General features: G+C 35.8%; 1 protein-coding gene across 7 annotated transcripts in view; it reads left to right on the top strand.

The window, feature by feature from the left end:
• Positions 1-15845, top strand: part of MAP2 (microtubule associated protein 2) — a 297749-nt gene that overhangs the window by 138427 nt on the left and 143477 nt on the right. For all 7 annotated transcript variants that reach the window (XM_070387393.1, XM_070387384.1, XM_070387377.1 and 4 more), the window contains exon 3: positions 12574-12641. The gene's annotated coding sequence lies outside the window, so the exon portion shown is untranslated. The remainder of the gene's footprint in view (positions 1-12573; positions 12642-15845) is intronic.

Below are 15845 nucleotides of genomic sequence, written 5' to 3'. Positions count from 1 at the left end.
CTGGCTTGGAGAATTTTGAGCATTACTTTACTAGCGTGTGAGATGAGTATAATTGTGCAGTAGTTTGAGCATTCTTTGGCATTGCCTTTCTTTGGTATTGGAATGAAAACTGACCTTTTCCCGTCCTGTGGCCACTGCTGAGTTTTCCAAATTTGCTGGCCTATTGAGTGCAGCACTTTCACAGCATCATCTTTCAGGATTTGAAATAGCTCAACTGGAATTCCATCACCTCCACTAGCTTTGTTCGTAGTGATGCTTTCTAAGGCCCACTTGACTTCACATTCCAGGATGTCTGGCTCTAGGTGAGTGATAACACCATTGTTATTATCTGGGTCATGAAGATCTTTTTTGTACAGTTCCTTTGTGTATTCTTGCCATCTCTTCTTAATATCTTCTGCTTCTGTTAGGTCCATACCATTTCTGTCCTTTATTGAGCCCATCTTTGCATGAAATGTTCCCTTGGTATCTCTAATTTTCTTGAAGAGATCTCTAGTCTTTCCCATTCTGTTGTTTTCCTCTATTTCTTTGCATTGATCGCTGAGGAAGGCTTTCTTAAAGGGGTAGGCGAAGCATAAAGTTTAGGGGAGGAAAGAAAAAACAGTGTCAGAATGTGGCGGTTTAAGAAAACGGTTAGTGGCTTAGGGATGTAAAAATTTCTCTCAGACACATTTGTTGGCCCAGATATTCACAATGGCTACCTTTGTAAAGAGCATATTGTCACACTCCATTTGAAAAATAAGTCACAGTAGATGAACAATGTCTAGAAAAAAATATTGAGTTAATTCTCCCAGAATATTAAATATAATTAAATCTTATCTCTTTAATTATACATTTGCTATTAGAAACAAAAGAGGAAAAAAGCCACCAAATTATGGAAAAAGGTAGTATAAATAAAATATTAATATAATTTCTAACACTGCCATCTAGAATCCTTTCCACATGAACTCTTTTTAACAAACTTGATGGCACTGTCAAGAAAGAATATTCATTTTAGGTATCGATCATGTAGAATATTTCCTTTTAATTTAAAAGCTAATGAATCTTTTATCTAGTATCTTTTATAGCTTAGAAATCTGATGATAAGGAAGAAACATAGAAGTGCCCCCACTGTCCATTCCAGTTCCCTTTCTTTTCAAAGCTATGGTTTTTCCAGTAGTCCTGTCTGGATGTGAGAGTTGGACTATAAAGAAAGCTGAGCACCAAAGAATTGATGTTTTTGAACTGTGGTGTTGGAGAAGACTCTTGAGAGTCCCTTGGACTAGAAGGAGATCCAACCAGACCATCCTAAAGGAAATAAGTCCTGAATATTCATTGGAAGGACTGATGCTGAAGCCGAAACTCCAGTCCTTTGCACCCAATCCAGATGCGAAGAACTGACTCATTTGAAAAGACCCTGATGCTGGGAAAGATTGAAGGTGAGAGGAGAAGGGGACGACAGAGCGTGAGATGGTTGGATGGCATCACCGACTTTATGGACATGAGACTGAGTTAGCTCCGGGAGCTGGTGATGGACAGGGAGGCCTGGCCTGCTTCAGTCCATGGGGGTCACAAAGAGTCAGCCACAACTGAGCGACTCAACTGAACTGAACTGAGTTCAAATGGATTAGTACTAGCTTACCTCTCAATTACTGCTAACTCTCCAGTTCTCCCAAGTTGCTGATTATTGAAGGAGTGACAAGATTTAGAATATTGAGTTAACAATCTTCAAAGCTTGGAGAACAGTAAACAAAATAATTCCTTTTAGCAGTTTTCAAAAAGAAATAAGGATTTTATATCTAATATCATGCAATGCAACATTTCATTTTGTGTCCTTATCCAGTCTTCTGTTAAACTCTAATGTTCCTTCTTGTGGAGACATTAGATAAAATACAGGTTCATGGTTTTTCTCCTGTAATTGAGATCTAATCTTACTGCATTGTGGTCAGAAAAGATGCTTGGAATGATTTCTATTTTTTTGAATTTACCAAGGCTAGCTTTATGGCCCAGGATGTGATCTATCCTAGAGAAGGTTCCATGTGCACTTGAGAAAAAGGTGAAATTCATTGTTTTGGGATGAAATGTCCTATAGATATCAATTAGGTCTAACTGGTCTATTGTATCGTTTAAAGTTTGTGTTTCCTTGTTAATTTTCTGTTTAGTTGATCTATTAAAAATTCCAACATATGGAGGATGAACAACACCCTGCTGAATAACCAACAAATCACAGAAGAAATCAAAAAAGAAATCAAAATTTGCATAGAAACGAATGAAAATGAAAACACAACAACCCAAAACCTGTGGGACACAGTAAAAGCAGTCCTAAGGGGAAAGTTCATAGCAATACAGGCACACCTCAAGAAATAAGAAAAAAGTCAAATAAATAACCTAACTCTACACCTAAAGCAACTAGAAAAGGAAGAAATGAAGAACCCCAGGGCTAGTAGAAGGAAAGAAATCTTAAAAATGAGAGCAGAAATAAATGCAAAAGAAACAAAAGAGACCATAGCAAAAATCAACAAAACCAAAAGCTGGTTCTTTGAAAGGATAAATAAAATTGATAAACCATTAGCCAGACTCATCAAGAAACAAAGGAGAAAAATCAAATCAGTAAAATTAGAAACGAAAATGGAGAGATCACAACAGACAACACAGAAATACAAAGGATCATAAGAGACTATTATCAACAATTATATGCCAATAAAATGGACAACGAGGAAGAAATGGACAAATTCTTAGAAAAGTACAACTTTCCAAAACTCGACCAGGAAGAAATAGAAAACCTTAACAGACCCATCACAAGCACGGAAATTGAAACTGTAATCAAAAATCTTCCAGCAAACAAAAGCCCAGGTCCAGACGGCTTCACAGCTGAATTCTACCAAAAATTTAGAGAAGAGCTAACACCTATCCTGCTCAAACTCTTCCAGAAAATTGCAGAGGAAGGTAAACTTCCAAACTCATTCTATGAGGCCACCATCACCCTAATACCAAAACCTGACAAAGATCCCACAAAAAAAAGAAAACTACAGGCCAATATCACTGATGAATATAGATGCAAAAATCCTAAACAAAATTCTAGCAATCAGAATCCAACAACACATTAAAAAGATCATACACCATGACCAAGTGGGCTTTATCCCAGGGATGCAAGGATTCTTCAATATCCGCAAATTGATCAATGTAATACACCACATTAACAAATTGAAAAACAAAAACCATATGATTATCTCAATAGATGCAGAGAAAGCCTTTGACAAAATTCAACACCCATTTATGATAAAAACTCTCCAGAAAGCAGGAATAGAAGGAACATACCTCAACATAATAAAAGCTATATGTGACAAACCCACAGCAAACATTATCCTCAATGGTGAAAAATTGAAAGCATTTCCTAAAAAAAAAAAAAAAAAAATACAGGTTCATTTCATGCTTCCAGGAAGATCAGCCAAGAAATTCGTAAGTCCTGAAGATGATTCTGTTTGACTGAATGTCAAGTGAAAATTTTATGAAGTGAGAACTTCTCAACACTAATTCTCATAACTTTCTTTCATGGCTTGCCCATTTGTCTTATAAGTATGTTTCCCCACAGGCTGGTAGTATCTCCAGTAGTGATAGAAAGCAGTTTGCATCAACTTTCAGGTGATTGGAAAGATGAAGACAAATATGTAATGTAACTTCTAAGGATTCACAAGCAAGCAAAAAATGACTAGAATAATTTTTGTTAAAATACATAATAAATAGATGAACAGATAGCTAATTTAAAAAATCTAAAGTTCAAGGAAAGATGTACTCAAAATGGCTATAAATGTGCCGAAGATGAAAAGCCTAAAACTTTATGTTTGTTAACCAAGACATAAACCAAATAAAATATTTACATTATGAATTTAGGGATTTCTGAAACTGAATGTTCTCAGCTGATAAGCTCGGAATTCAGAATTTTTAGGAGGTAATTCCTGGTTTTTATATGAGTTTTAGTGTTATCATTTTAATTATTTGTTCATATAGGTATGAGTTCAATGAATATTTACTGTGTAGCAGTTACATACTACACAGTTCTAGGTACCTGGGATACATTAGTGAACAAAACATGCAAAGAGTTTGCCTTCATGGAGCTTACAAATGAATGAGAAGAGAGAGCAATAAAGAAAAAAAATAAGTTAAACTATATAGTGTATTAGAAAATAAGTACTATGTAAAATAGGATAAAGAAGATAAAGAATGGGGATTTCAGGTTGCAGTATTAAATAGCATGGTTAGGTTAAGCCTCCTTGAGAAGTTAATATTTGAGGATAGACTTGATGGAGGGAGTGGACTTATTTGGAAGAATCGTGCCCACAGGCAGAATCTGACTATAAATAAATTTAATTTAAACAAGACATGCATTGTGTAATATGGAATTGATATAATGTTCTTTGATGTGACCTTTAAGATTCACCATGGTATTTGATTATTTCTAACTTTGTCTAATAAAATGAGGGTAATGATTGGCCAAGACAGATATTTTATTATTACAATCTGTACTTCTAAAATAGGTTAATTGGAACAATATATTTTAAAACATACACAATAAACTCAAATTGTCAAACAGTGAAGTATTTTAAAAACACATGAGCATATATCTCACAAATGTGACACTGTACACTCTAATAATAGACCAAATAGATAGTGAATAAAATTATGATGTCTTCTTCAACTGTAGGAATGTTTGTGTTCACACATATACATCATTTAACTATGAACTGATGGAATTTGAAATAATTCTGAAAATTAAAATTCTTGTTTCTAATGCTATCTCTTTCATGCACACCTAGAACAATACATAGTCTGTTTAAAATTCTTAATTCTATGTTTAATTTTTCTCTCCATTTCTGATACCTTGAAATTGTTAAGCTGAATTACAAACTAATTAGTTCAGAAGTTTAGGGACTGAATTTCTGCTCCACCATTTACCAGCTGTATGTTCTTAGACTGTAACTAAACCTAACTGGGCCTCTTTCCTCAGCTGTGAAAGGGAAATTAATAACTCTGAATTATTGAATAAAATAATGTGTTCAAAGGGATTGGCACATTATTGGAATTTAATACTTTATATGAGAAGCATATCATATGCTTTTTTAATTGGTCTGTATCAGAATAATTGCATATAAACAACTGAAGACCAGCCAGAGGCCATATATAACATCAGGCATTACGGTATCAGTTCAGTTCAGTCACTCAGCCGTGCCCAACTCTTTGTGGCCCCATGAATCACAGCACTCCAGGCCTCCCTGTCCATCACCAACTCCCGGAGTTCACCTAAACTCATGTCCATTGAGTTGCTGATGCCATCCAACTATCTTATCCTCTGTCGTCCCCTTCTCTTCCTGCCCTGAATCTTTCCCAGCATCAGGGTCTTTTCAAATGAGTCAGCTCTTCGCATCAAGTGGCCAAAGTATTCTCAAGTGGCCAAAGTATTCGAGTTTCAGCTTCAGCATCAGTCCTTCCAATGAATATTCAGGACTGATTTCCTTTAGGATGGACTACTTGGTTCTCCTTGCTTGTTGGTATCATGGTGATTATTTTTTGTTTTGGTATCATGGCAATTCAGAGAAACAGCTTTGAAAAAAACCCAAAGTTAGTAGAAGGAAAAAAATCATAAAGACTGGAGCAGAAATAAATGAAAAAGAAATGAAGAACAATGTAGCAAAGAATAATAAAGCTAAAAGCTGGTTCTTTGTGAATATAAACAAAATCGATAAACCATTAGCCAGACAATTAAGAGAAAAAAGAAGACTCCAATCAACAAAATTAGAAATGAAAAAGGAAAAGTTCTGACACCACAGAAATACAAAGGATCATAAGAGACTACTATACACCAATAAAATGGACAACCTGGAAGAAATAGACAAGTTTTCAGAAGAGTACAACATTCCAAGACTGAATCAGGAAAAAATAGAAAATAGGAACAGACCAATCACAAGCACAGAAGAAGAGCTTTGTGGCTTTGTGTGCTAGAAGAGTTATGGAATCATTGTAAAAGAGGTGCTCAGTAACATCCAACTCTTTGTGACCCCAAGGACTATAGCCTGCCAGGCTCCTCTGTTTGTGGAACTCTCCAGGCAGGAATACTTGAGCAGGCTGCCATTTCCTTCTCCAGGGGATCTTCCCGACCCAGGGAATGAACCCCCATCTCCTGCATCTCTTGCACTGGCAAGCAGATTCTTCGCCACTGAGCCACCTAGGAAGTCCCTGTAAAAAAGGACAGAATTTTAAATGGACCAGAAAGGATGTGTAAGATCGGGATTGGAGAAAAAGAAGTAACCTAGTAATTATGGTGAGAATCAACGAGCAAGGAATTTGTGTGAAAGAAACAGTTTTGGAAGCATCTTAACTGTTCACTCTTTTGTCATAATAGTGCAGTTTGGTGTGTGTTGCCACAGACATGTCATACTTTGACTTGTTGATATACTTCTAAGATAGAGATTTTACTACACAGCTTTTCACTTCATTGTTTTTCACTTCACAGTTGCCTGTTAATCTATTAAAACCCTGTATAAAATATCTTCTCCCTTCTAAGTAATATATCCCCTTACAACTCATTTATCTAACAAACATAATCATCACATGCAGCCATGGTTGCATGTCACATTTTTAAAATATATGCTCACCCCAAAACCCTTTTCCATAATGTTCACTAATAGGTTCTAAAATTTGTCGTAAACAAAGAATTTCTAAACCAATGGCACCATAATATTCCACTATTACCATGAAAAATAATTGCTAGTTCAGTTCATTAAGTCATAGTCTCATTACCCTTGAAAAACCATGTTGGCAATAAAAAGCTCTCCAGATGTTGAAAGCTGTAATGATAGAACAACCAAAACTCTGATGCACTGCTGGTGGGCGTGTAAATTGATTTGAACACTTTTGAAGACAGTTTGGCAATATCTAGTAAAGTTGAATGTATGTCTACTTTATGACCCACTAATTCCATTTCTAGGTGTATACCCCAGAGAACTAAATATGTTTAGAGTAACAAATTTAAGAGTACTGGATAAAAGTATAATTATTATTTCTCTTACTAATTTTTAAAGTGCACATTATAGTAATTATAGTCAATTTTCAGAAAGCCATTTCAAAGCATTTTGGCCATGAGACAGTACTAATTTATTAATTTTTCTAATTTAAATAATCTAATGATTAAAATTTAGCATATTTAAGACCAATAGAAGTATGATTTATCAAACAAGCTCTTTCTCAGCTGATATTTAGGAGCTGATAGTCCCATGCTAGGTACTTTGCAGAATCTAAAGAAAGTAGGAGACAAATCCCTGTTTTAAATAAATGTGTATCCTTTCATGGAAATTACCAAAAAAAATGGATTCCGTGGGAAAAAATGATTTTTAGTACAAATAAAAGACTATATTCATAAGGAAGACTGAATATATAGAACAAGTAAGTCAATATAGAATCCAAAAACTTCTCTTGTCCTTAAATACTCCAACTTAATAAATAATATTGTGATTTTCACACTTACTGTTTGAAAGATATTTTTTGAGTGCTAGATATTCCAGGCACTGTCTTAGTGTTGCTTTAGAGATTAGTGGCCCAAACATGTTAAGATGACTTCCTTCATGACCTAGAGAGTGAGGCAGGTAATAAATGAAAGTGAAATGAGTTAGTCGCTCAGTCATGTCCGACTCTGCAACCCCATGGACTGTAGCACCCCAGGCTCTTCTGTCCATGGAATTCTCCAGGCAAGAATACAGGAGTGGATAGCCATTCCCTTCTCCAGGAGATGAACCTGTGTCTCTTATATTACAGGTGGATTCTTTACTGTCTGAGCCACCAGGGAAGCCCCAGGTAATACATAGTAAACATAAAAAATAAAACTTTATGGTATGATAGAAAGTGGTAAGTGCTATGGAAAAAGGGAAAAGTGGAGCAGGGGATGAAGGGCTACAAAAGGGACAGGACTGCAGTTTTCATTATGGTAGTTAGAAAAGTCCTAGTTTGGAAAATGATATATGACCAAGAACTTCAAAGAAGTAAGAAGGAAATACCTCCATTAGCCATTCCTAATGGGCTTAAAGGGTGATAGAGAAATACACAGACCCATATCCATAAGGAACAAAACCAAGAGTCTTCCAGAAGAACCACAGGGGTAAGCTAAACCAAACTTGGGATTGAGGGATTCATAAAGATGAGGACCTGAGATAAAGCAGATAACCCAGGGGCAAAGATAGCATGTCTCATCAAAGTGAGAAAAGGAATTGTGAACTTAGATTTCTGTTTACTTCTGTGTTCCCCTCAATATAATTGAAGTTCCTTGAGTAGGAAATGTTCTCTTTTTTTCCCATACCTAAATCCTATGAATGTGTGCCATTAAAATTGGTTAAATGAACCGGCAAATGGTGCTACATGACAGTTGAGCCTCATAAACATAAATATAAAGCATCATGCAAGTCTCTCAATTATCTGGTGTCTTAGTGTTATCAGAGTAGAACATACTTAAAGTCAAGAATTATGTTTTCCAACTTAGCATGAATGAAATACACTTGATTCCAGGAACCTGGATATCAGAATATTACTGCGTTAACACTGGGTTTTTCAGAAACTTGCTTACAAGAATATTGGCTGCTTCTGGAAGCCTAGTCCATAAGAAATTTAGGGTAATTCTGGAATCTTGGTCTCCATGCACCTTGGCCTATAGGAATCCTGCATGAGTCTGAAACATTGTTCTCTGATAGCAGTCTCATGTAATTCTGAATGCTTTATCAAAAGAATCTCATGTGGTTTGGGAAGGTTGGTTTATTGGATTTTGTGATATGGATAATGGAGGTATTTCCATTTTGTGATTCTGAATTTTGGCTTGTTAGAATTTTATGTGAATCTAGAATTTTCGGTTGAAGAAATCTTGTCTAATTCTATAACCTTGGCCAATGAGAGTCTTACACGATACAGAATCCTGGCATATATAATAGCACAGCATTTTAGAACTTTGGCCAGTAAGAACTCGGTCTGAGCATATAAGGGCTTTCCAGGTGGCTCTAGTGGTAAAGAAGCTGCCTGCCAATGCAGGTTAGAGGTAACAGACATGGGTTCAATCCCTGGGTTGGGAAGATCCCCTGGAGGAGGACATGGCAACCCATTCCAGTATTCTTGCCTAAAGAATCTTATGGACAAAGGAGCCTGGCACGCTGCAGTCTATGGGATTGTACAGAGTCAGACAGGACTACAGCGATTTAGCACATACACACACGTGAGCATATAACTGGTGTGTAGCAGCATGATGTGGTTTCAGAATTAGTTAGTTCAGAACTAACTTTAGTAGTTAAAAAGTGTGATTGTGAAACCTTAAAAAAGAGAATTCTGTGTTACATATAGAGCTTATTCTACAAAAGACAAATTAAAGTAATACTTCCATTAACAAATGGTAACAGTGAAAAGGAAAAGAATACTCATTCTCATTGACTGAACCAAGTATCCACAAATATTAAAATGATTCCCAAGGAATATTAAATATTTTTGGAAGCTGAGCTGATTTTTAAACTGACCAAGACCATTATGTGTGCTTTATGAGATCAAATGACAGTCTTGTGCATCATTTTTTTTTTTGCTTGCCTAGAAGTGAACAATAGAGGACAGCCTATTAAAACAAAATATTTGCGTTGAAAAAATAACCTTAATGTAAAAAATCACTGAGAAAAAAAATTGGCATGTCATAGAAAGATTATATTTAAAGGGACATTTTTTAAAAGAAAAAATCCTAACCACTATGGAGGATTCACTGAAACCTGAAATCTCTTGTAATTATTACCTAAGGTAACCATATTTTTTTACTGTGATTAATTTCTTGTAGAGCTGACATGCTGAGGGCAGAGGGTAGTATTGGTAGCAGCAGCTATGCTTTAAATGTCAAAAAAAGCAACATGACTCTACTTATCAAAGAGTTGAACACGATTTAGCAACTGAACAACAACAAATCAATGAGTTAACTTAAGAGCAATGACTCATAAGAACTGAACGTCTTTCAGAATGTTTTAGAAAGGAAATAAAAGCAAGGTCAAAATCCTACTCACATTTTTTTACTGAATATCTCAGAAAGATTTTAACAAATATTGCGCCTCCCAGTGGTTGCTTTGAGTATTTTTTTCTTTCTTTCTAAAAAATTTTACGTGAGCTCTCAATTTTGCAGCTTCATTATTGGCACCCCAGGAAGGTTCACATTGTCTATAACTAGGAGGAACCTTGGGAGGCTGATTCAATTCGATTGCCCAATTTCATTCTTGCAGAAAGAATGATGCCAGGGATGAGAGAGTGCTTAGTATATGATGATTAAGTTCAGAGTCAACAACATAGGTTCACAACAGGGCAATCATGCTTTATTCATCTGATTGCCAGACTGGAAGTAAAAGAAAAGCAGTGACATAATTACTCCAGATTCCCTAGACCTGGAATACAGTACAGCATAGCTATGAAGCAAAGCTGGTCTTTGGAATGATTGCAATGCATAGTTTTAAAGAGGAGGATCACTGCTTTAGCAAATAAAAGAAGACTTACAAAATCACAGACAAAAAGGGTGTTTCTGGAATCTGTTTTGCTTGCAGACAGAATGGAAGAGAGCACAGAAAGAAAGTTACTTGGTCAGAGAAGAAAAACAGGGACCTGAACTAGGAGACTAGGATGGTGTTTCTGTTGGATCTCCAGCCAGCTTTGTGACCTTTGTCAGATTCTTTGGGCCTCAGCTTTCTCACCTGAGAAACAAAGGGTGTGCACTAGGCTGAGTGGTGTCCATGAATACAGGATAGTGTCAGAGGCAAGAAATATCAGGATCCATCTCATACAAAAGAACCAAACGTATGAAAGCAAAATTAGCTAGTGATCCAAAAATGGAGAACGGTGGCTGATATAGAATGCATATTCATCCTAACGCATTCAAAATCTAATATGAAAAACTGATAGAGACAGTTCTTTCCAGAAAGAAAAAACATGAAGCATATCTTTCTCTCTCTGAATTTCCTCCACGGTAGCTTCTCCTTCCATCTCCTCTATCATCACCTTATTTTTTTCCCTACTTTCTGTTTCCGGTAACCATGGTGATGCTCCCTCCCAGCAACCTTCTTTGCAGCCGGCCTTTTTGGTACACATGGAATTTTGCTCCATTCACTGATGCAGAGAGCTAGCTAGCAATGCTATAAAAATTTATTTATTAACATTTCCCCCCATCCCTTTTGTCCATGAAATAAATGCTGGGAATGATTTCATACTTAACCTCCCTACATAAAGGGCACTGTAAAATAGGGATATTCAACTGTTAATTTCAGTTGCTAACATAAAGGGGATACTGATTATGCCAGAGATTCAATTCCCTGTCTTGGTCCTGGGGGACTGTAAAGTCTCACTACTCAAGCTGGTTGCTACCTCTCTTTGCCTTTGTATGTGAAAGGAATAAAATAGATTGCCTCCAGAAATCACACATCAACCCTGGTTTCCTAATCCTCTTTGTTTTTGCTGCATTCTCCTTTGTAAGGAAACCATTGCCAAGGGCGTAATTATCACAGTTACAAGGGGATCAAATTTTCCATAAGAAAATATACATGATTGTGCGCATTTCTCTAATGAACCTATTTATTTGGACTATAAATAAGCAGTATGTGATACTCAGTTTTAAAACTATTGTAATTATCTGTCAATGACAAAACATCAAAGAATCTTTCTGATGTCATAAATGCAGATGATAAAAATTCTCATAAACTATCATTTAGTTATGTCCAGTTTGTGGAGCCCAACTTATTTGTAATCCTATATGCCAGCAAACGGTTTCTCTGTTTAAGCACAGGGGTTGTGTGTGTGTGTGTGTGTGTGTGTGTGTGTGTGTGTGTGTCTGGCATTAACACAAAGGAGAACAGATGATGACATTCATAGGCTTATAGACTCGACTCCTGGGGACACACTTGGATGGATGCAATTAAGATGCCTGTCAGGCATTTGATACCAGAAGCCCCTGTGCAAACCGCTAAATCATACGCCAGGACTGCATCTTATTGTCAGTGAATGATGGCGGCACCGGGTGGCTTGTCATCATTCTCGAAAATTCTGAGGCTAGTGAGCTCTCTCTCCCTCTCCCACTCGCCTTATTTTCCTTTTCGCCACTGCGGGGACTTTTTCTAATTTGCAGCTTCCCTTTCCCGACACACACAGACAGGAGCTGGTGGCTTGCAGACTGCGTCTGTCTGGAGCTAGAGAGCCTGAGCCAGACCGCGGAGATCATGTTCCGGGACAAGGATTCTGCTGCAGTTCTCAAAGGCTAGACTGGGGTGGTATCGCTGCATAGGCGCTGGTAATGGTTTGGGGTTTTTTTTACATTTTATTGTGCTCTCTTTTTAATCCTTTTTTTTTTTAAAGGATCTTTTTGTGATCTCAAAGTGAAATGCTTTTAAATTCCTTACCGAGCTTCCTAAAAAAATCAAGTACTGCGTTTTTTGTGCTACAGATCTCAAGACGTAGATTTCTTATCTGGATATAAAGAATGCTTTTGCTTACTGGTGAGTTACAGTTTTTAATATTGAGTTAATATATCTATACATGAATTTTTTTCTTTTGTTTCGGTAGATCCTTCAGATTGTTGTCTCTAATCGAGGAAACATTGATTGGAAACTACTCATTCAGAAAATTAAAAGGTACCACATGTTTTGTTTGGGTGTTTAAATGAGGGAAAATCAGGGAGGATTTGGAATGTTTTATTTAACCTCTCTATGTTTGATATTTTATCCTTAAGCCTACGCTGATCATTGTCTATAGCATGTATGATTTGCTTTGCAGAGAATGCCGTTATCCAAGGCTGTTTTGATTCTAAGATGTCTAAAGAATTGTGTTTTTTGTCTATATTGCAAGTTGTTAGCAAATATCAATGTTTCTGGCTTATTTGGGGATTTCTATCATTGTAACAACTTTAAAAATGTGCAAAATTCTCTCCTAATAAAAAATTCAATAACTTGAATTTAAGAGAAATATGCCAAGTAATGATTTTATCTGAAGGAATCTTGCTATTAAGTGATATTTTTTAAATGGCTAAATGAAATGGCTTGCCCTTCCCAGGTGGAATAAGCGCTAGAGACTCCCAGGAATGACTCAGTATTGTTGGGTTTTGCGAATAAAATGTTTTAACTTCTTCACTAATGATTTAGTCTTTGGTACTGTATTATTTTAAAGGCTGAGGTTGTTCGTTATTGAAAGAACTGATTTTATATGTTTTATTTAGCATTGACAGCATAAGAAAGTAATCCTTCATCTTGTCATTAAAGCAGTTGAATCATTGATCCTGGGCCTTATGCCTTCCATTAAAAATATGAATTTTCAAATTCAGCATCAGGATATATATTGATTGGAGATACCAATTATGGGTATTACCTTTTCCTTAATTCTTTAAGATGAGCTTTGACTTGAACGAATATTCACGTTGATAAAATCAGAATTCGTAATTTGCCTTTTAAAAAATGGAAGACATTTTCTGCCTTGCTGAGAAGATCAATACATCTTTTAAATCTTTCCTTGGTATTCACATAGGATTTCTCCATAAGACTTACCAGTCCAAAATATTTTTGAAAGGGAGGTTCTTTTTTTTTAATGTACTTCAAAATGGCTAATGTTTAACTACTGGTGTTGAAATACCAGAAGTATGCAAGTGTACACCTGTGACTCTGAATATTTGTGGCAGTTGAAGGAGATAAATGTCCTTGTTTAATTTTCTCTGCAGTGTGTAATTATGAGAACTTTAATTTATTCATTCCACAATCGCTTATTAAGAGTCTTGCTGCTGTGGGTAGTTATTGTGGGAGAGAGGGAAGGGCAGATGCCCCTGTCAACCCCTTCCAGAGTGTAGGCACCATCACATAATATTTTTGCACAGAAGAATGAATTCATTAAAATAAATCAGTGTGTTCTAAAAAAGGAAATTGCATTATTTCAGATAGTGAACAAAATCTAATAGACTTGTCTCAGAAATATATGAAATAGATTGTATTTTTCCTCAGAAATTTCTCAGTGGAATCATGTATGAAATACCCAAACAGGACTGACTATTCCTCCTGAATACTGTAAAACCCTTAGGACCATTCTCTCTTTGTTGGCTTCACTCAGAGTGAGTGAAAACATCTCATGTTTGGTGATTAAAAAAAAATCTATCTGGAATTTGCCCGTTTAACTAAATATCTACAGTTTATATTTCAAGTGAGAATCTGTTTCCTGATCTTCAGACTCTTTTAGTTACTCCCTATATTAATTTTGAACTTTGGGGTATTTACATGAATTGAAAAAGGTTGAAGCTACTATTTAGCCACTAAAAAATGTACTCATTATATTGTCAATAGGCATTAATCAGCTCTGTTTCAATTTTTACCTGTGTATTGGAGAGGTGGTGTATTACCTCACAAATCCTCAGATTCTTATATCTTATAGAACCATTTTAAAATTCATCTTGGGGTACGTTGATAGATTTTGGGTAGTAAATCAAAATTTATTCAAATAGTCTGTTACATTGTCAAATCAAAATAGAATCTGGCTACTGGACAGTAAGAGAGTCAGGGACCTGTATCACGGTTTTTCTAATCAATATCATCTTGACGTGAGTTAATTCCTTTGCTGATTTGTTTTTCACTCGTATCTTCAGCATGTAGAATAGTCCCTGGACCACAGCAGAAATTCAATAAATATTTATTTAATTATGTGATGGATAAATGACTCGTCAATATTTTCTCCCTTTACTTTTTTGTTCTTGTTTTTCATGAGATAACAGGCTGTAAAACAGACATTTTGTACTTTTTTTTCAGTTACCCCTAAAATTAACCAAAATTCATTAAATAATTAATGCTAGGTAGAAAATCAGGCAAACCATGCATAAAAAATTTCTTCAGGCTATATGCAAAAGTATTTTTTTTTCTGGTTTAAGGTTAAGATGGAAAGAATTTTTGAAATGTCCCCTTTCACTTTCACCAGCTAGGGTGCTAAACTGCAGCATGAGTTTTGCTTTATGGATGCTTCCTAAACACTGTTCCCAGACTTGGCGTTATTTACTGCTCGGCATGTCTTCAGCCAAAATTTTGGTGCCGCAGACGGGGGTTGAGGGGGGGTGCTCACTCTCTCTCTCAATGTAATACTAAGAATGATGTCATAATCTTCTTAAAGCTTGCTTGCTTATTAAGGACTACTAAGTATGACATCACTTTATATATATATGCTTACATACGTGTGTATAATCTGTAAGGAAAGTTCTAGAATCATAATAGCTTTAGGGAATGCTATTCTTTCTTCTCACTTATTTTTATTAGTAAAACTATAATTTTTGTTATTAACTATGTGTTAGATAATATCGTAAGCCCTTAAGGTATGTTATTACATTTTAACTCTCCCTACAACTCTAGGAGTTGGGTATGGTCTCCATGTTATGAATGAACCGAGATTCCAATTGGGTAATCAACACAAGACTGGCCCAAAGTCCTTCATATTAACCACAGCATGCTTCATTTCTTTCTGGTAGATTTTTTGGCTCAGAGTCATTATTTTAATACTTTATTATGTACACAAAATATATGTTACTGAAATAAGGTTAAAAGAGTATCCTTGTAGATTCTTGTTTTTATATATTAGGTAGGAGTGAATGCATCTTCAAGTACTTCACTATAATGTTCAAACTCTGGTATATTTTATATTTTTAATATATATTTTATACTTAACCTGAGGATTTTTATTCTTGGAGGATATCAGATAAATTAGAGAATTTTGAAATAAGTGCACAAAGAATCTCCTGTCATTACAGTCAAGTCATGTTACTGAATTGCATCATTTATATAAGAAAATCAGCCAGAAAAATTCAGGTACTAAATCAT

The sequence above is a fragment of the Bos mutus genome, chromosome 2 (assembly GCF_027580195.1).
Source record: "Bos mutus isolate GX-2022 chromosome 2, NWIPB_WYAK_1.1, whole genome shotgun sequence".
NCBI classification, from domain to species: Eukaryota; Metazoa; Chordata; class Mammalia; order Artiodactyla; family Bovidae; genus Bos; species Bos mutus.
This window is presented reverse-complemented; position numbering and strand designations above follow the sequence as displayed.